This window comes from Capra hircus, chromosome 3 (genome assembly GCF_001704415.2).
Source record: "Capra hircus breed San Clemente chromosome 3, ASM170441v1, whole genome shotgun sequence".
Taxonomy (NCBI): domain Eukaryota; kingdom Metazoa; phylum Chordata; class Mammalia; order Artiodactyla; family Bovidae; genus Capra; species Capra hircus.
In genome coordinates, this window is record NC_030810.1 from 109,327,549 (window position 1) to 109,332,223 (window position 4,675).

Consider the following 4,675-nt stretch of genomic DNA (forward strand, 5'->3'; position numbering starts at 1 on the left):
CTGACCCATCTTGGTCAAGGTGAGTGTTACCTTCGAGGACAACTGGACTTTTCCTTATCAGCATATGGGATGATCTGCCTTTTCACGTGCTCAGAGGTAAAGGAATGGAGCCATAGTGGTTTCAAAACCTATGGCCAGGCATCCTGGTCACTCTTTGCCAGTGATTTTTCTGCGAAGAAAGGATTCAAAGGCTGTGTCAGGCTAAGCAGAGAGATGTAGCAGGCATCTGAGCCTTCGCTAGACAATAGAAAATTAATAAGGGAGGAACAGGGAAAGAACAAAGAGGGAGGAGACGAAAATGAGGGGAGGTCCAGCATTCCCAAGGAAAGGGGTTTTCTTTCTCTTCCCAGAGCCCCCAGGGAGGAATAAATATAACCATCAACCTAGCATGACAGCATACAAAATAAAAGAGGTACCTGCCAGGTGACCATCTCTGCCGGGACTCGAACCCGGAACCTCTGGATTAGAAGTCCAGCGCGCTCGTCCATTGCGCCACAGAGACCTCACCACACACACAGCATCAGCACCAGAACTGAAAAAGCACATACCTTCTGCATCACCGAGCCATCTCAGCATCCTGCTCTCTGAGCGGTGGGGGGACAGGGACAGCTGGAAAATCTGGAGTGGAGATCCACCAGCCGGCTCCATCAAAGCTTTTCTCAGTACCGTGGGTCCTGGGGTCCGCAGAGGATCGGAGGAATGTGAAAGCGGTCATTTCCCCAGTCCCAGAATCTCTGATGGAGTAGGACAGAGCGTGAGTCTTTGCTCTTCGTTCCTCCCCATCCCTAAGGGAGGTAGGGAGAACGTCTTTCTATTCTCATGCTAATTAAGCAGAGTGCACCCAGTCCAGGAGAGAAACCCGAAGCCTGCTCTACCTCCACCCGTCTCCCTCACTGTGGTTTCATCCCAGTCCAGCTATTCTCAGACAGGGGCTGGGCAAAGCTGGGAGATTCAGGAAAACCCTCGATCCCGAGACAAAGAAGCTGCCTCCGTAAAGAAACAGTGTGAACGGCAGCAAAGACTAGCAGGGAAACTGGGCTCCAGAAGACGGTACAGCCCTCAGCTTTGAGAGCTGTATCTATGGAGCCTGGGAAGAGGGAACGGGAGTCTGATACGATGTTCCTTCAGCATCCTCTCTAGAATTAAGGATGGGAGTGGAGACGGAGCAGTGGTCTGTGTGTTTGAGAGACAGAGACAGACAGAGAGGGAAGGTGGGAAGAAGGGCACACAGGGGGGAGGGTGAGTGCGGCAGCTCTGTAATGAAACACAGATGGTCTTCAAGCAACCCTCCACGAATACCTGCCTCCCCTCCCCCACCTTTACAGCTCCAAGTCCGCCTTTCTTTCCTCCAGGACTGTCTTATTTAAAGATTGAGAATTTCTCAGCTGCTTGGGCTTGCTAGAGGTGACCTTAGACAATCAAACTGTCCACCACTCCATAACCTTACATAAAGACTTCCATACCTACCCCAGATCAAATAAAACAGTTCCTATTTTTAAAAGCCTCCTAGAGAAAACAATGCCACAATCACTGTTTCCACTATGCCAGTCCTTCTGAAAATCGAATCTAAGTCCTTCCAACCTCACCTTCAGCTCATTTTACCCTGTTTGATTCCCAGACACATCAGGGGACAACTGGTCTCTGTGTTCCCAATGACAGTACACTGATCGAAATACTGTGATTCAGTGTTCATGACCCCATTCCCACTGAAAAGGTTACAACTCGAGTAAAGTGCTGGCTCAGAATGCCCTTCTCCCCCACCTCAGTGTGCACTTCTAGGGCTACCGCTCTGGTCACTGCCCCCTGCCTCCAATTACAGCTCAAGATACAGGTGACGGCCAAGTGAAGAACAGCATGACAATATGAAGGGCTTCAATCAGAAGGTCTTAAAGGGCCCTTCTAGCTCTAAGACTGTATCCTAGGGTAATAGCTCATACTTCCCTATCCGTTCCTCTAGCCCCAATGATGGGATCAGGGAGCAACAGGGAACAAGGTGATTCAGTCAGCCTGGGATGCAAAGGGAAGAGTCTACCACCTGGGGAAAAGCAGCCACTCCAATCAAGCTTGCCTTTCATCTGGGCCTACAGAGAGGAGCTCAGAAAAGTAAAACTGCTTATGCATATTACGGACCTAAAGCAAGGAGGCACAGACTGCACCATTCTTCACACGTTTACCCTAGACAACGCCAAGAATCTGACACGTAGAACTTGGTGCTGGCCAGAGGCTGTACTGCTCTGAGTTGCCAGGAACAAGGTGCTAGTCAGGGAACTCATCAGGAGGCCCACGTGCTTGTAAAGGGAAGCTCGATGCTCAGGCCAGCCATGAGCCCCACAGGCACGAGGAAAGGGAAAGCCCAGCTTATCGGGATACTTCCCACCAGACCCAGTCACTGTTCTCTGCTCTGGGAGATATCTCTGTCTATGGGAGACTGAGCCCCATACCCAAGAAATCTACCAGTCCCACGTTTTGCCCAAAGCTTCACTACCTTAACAGATCATGTGTTCTCTACAACATGAATGAACAGCCCCAGTTCTCCAGCTCCCTCCAGACCTTCAGTCACCGTTTGAAATGTTCGCACTTGGGGCTAGGGCATACATCGATGAGAGATAATAATGACGTGGTCCCACCCTCAAGGATCCTGTAGGTAAATTCTAATCTAGGAACTACTCTGAAAGACGGACAGGAAAAGATGGAATTGGTCTTGCTGTCTGTTGCTGCTCAGTTGCTAAATCCTGTCCGACTCTTTTGTGACTCCATGGACTGTAGTCCACCAGGCTCCACTGTCCATGGGATTTCCCAGGCGACAATACTGGAGTGGGTTGCCATTTCCTTCTCCAGGGGGTCTTTCCAACCCAGGGATCAAACCTGTGTGTCCTGCTTGGCAGGCAGATTCTTTACCACTGAGCCACCTGGGAGGATGGAATTAGTCTTATTGCCCACCAAATAAGGTGCTGATTTTCCAGGTTCACATTAACCAAACAGCCACCTTCAGTAGCAAGCTATGTAGTTTGCTTGCTTCAGAACTCTGAGAATGTGACTTAATTTTTCAATCTTCCATTTCCTCACTGTAAACTGGGGGCAATAAAAAATGCTATTGAGAAAGATGAGCTGAGACTTTTAAGATGTTGTCCCCCTCCTTCCTCAGTCCCATGAGTTATATAATTCTTGACTATCTTGCCTGAGTTATCTCCTTCCTCATGAACACCCTTCCTTTATCCCTCCATTACTCCCCACCTCAACCTCTCCATTCTAGCAAAGAAACACCCCTCCTCAACAAGAGTCTCTCCAAGACCCTTTACACTTATATTCTATATCAACAAAAATATGCTGGACTTTGTCCAAGGGCTTTTATCAAATAAGAGATGTTCCTCTGATGTCTATTATTTCACTTTAAATCCATCAATCAGATAAAGCTTCTTGATAAGTGTGAATAATGTCTCTCAATTAGGTTTTTAATTTGAAAATAAGGAGGGAAACAATCAAAGAAAGTGGTAGTTTTTAAAGGGGAAGGAAAGATAAGGTTAAGCCATCAAAATGATTAAAGACAGTACATCTTTTTCTTCTCTAAGCTAGGTATGTCATTTGTGTTTATGTAAACCCTTAAGAAGATGAGTACATTCTCCTTCCAAAAAAATGTTTTGTACTGATTGAATTCTCCAAAGATCTATGACTCAAGCATTACTCATGCCTCTAATTGAATACCACCCTCTGACCCCACAGACACACTGGTGATGCTCATACCTTATTTCATTCATAAAGTGTTGCTGGGATACACGTGGTAAATGCCAGAAACTTCTCCCGCTGGCCCAGAAACAAATACAATTAAATCCACATCCTATCTTGGGCCTGCTCACAGCTTCCCTATACCTACACCAACAAATCCATGTTTTAAATGCTAAAGGATATTAGACAGAGGAGGACAGTGTAACCGTTTGGAGAGCACAGCCTTTACACACTATACTTTCATCTAGTCCCTCCAGTGTCCCAAATCTTATCCATTCACATGAATATGAGCACATTCTCCCGAAGTGGTTTCCATATACCATTTTCCAATGTCCCCAACAATATCTTAGTTTCTCACCCCTACGAGTCAGCCCATCTCATTCCAATTGTCAGCACCTCCCAGGGAGGTTGAGAAAGGTGTTTTGCAAGGTCAGGCCTGTGGAGCTAGGCCCTACTCTGCAGAAGTTACAGGCACTCAGTTCTTAATTCCCTACTCTTTACACAAGGCAGTGGGGACATACCCATAGGCAAGCAAACGGCCTTTGGTTCTTCTCCAGACACTGCATCTTTGTTGGGCCTCGCTCCCTGTCATTTGTCTATTTCTCTCATGCATTTTTCTAACCCGTGATAATAAAGTTTGTATGTTCCTAAAGCCTTCTATTGAAGAAGGCAACGGCACCCCACTCCAGTACTCTTGCCTGGAAAATCCCATGGACGGAGAAGCCTGGTGGGCTGCAGTCCATGGGGTCGCTAAGAGTCGGACACGACTGAGCAACTTCCCTTTCACTTTTCACCTTCATACATTGGAGAAGGCAATGGCAAGCCACTCCAGTGTTCTTGCCTGGAGAATCCCAGGGACGGGGGAGCCTGGTGAGCTGCCATCTATGGGGTCACACAGAGTCAGACACGACTGAAGTGACTTAGCAAAGCCTTCTGTTTCCTTCCTTCTTCA

The 4,675-nt window shown here is 47.6% G+C and overlaps 1 non-coding gene across 1 annotated transcript; it reads right to left on the reverse strand.

The window, feature by feature from the left end:
• TRNAR-UCU lies at positions 429–502 on the reverse strand. The gene has a single exon. It is a non-coding gene; the product is annotated as a tRNA-Arg (tRNA).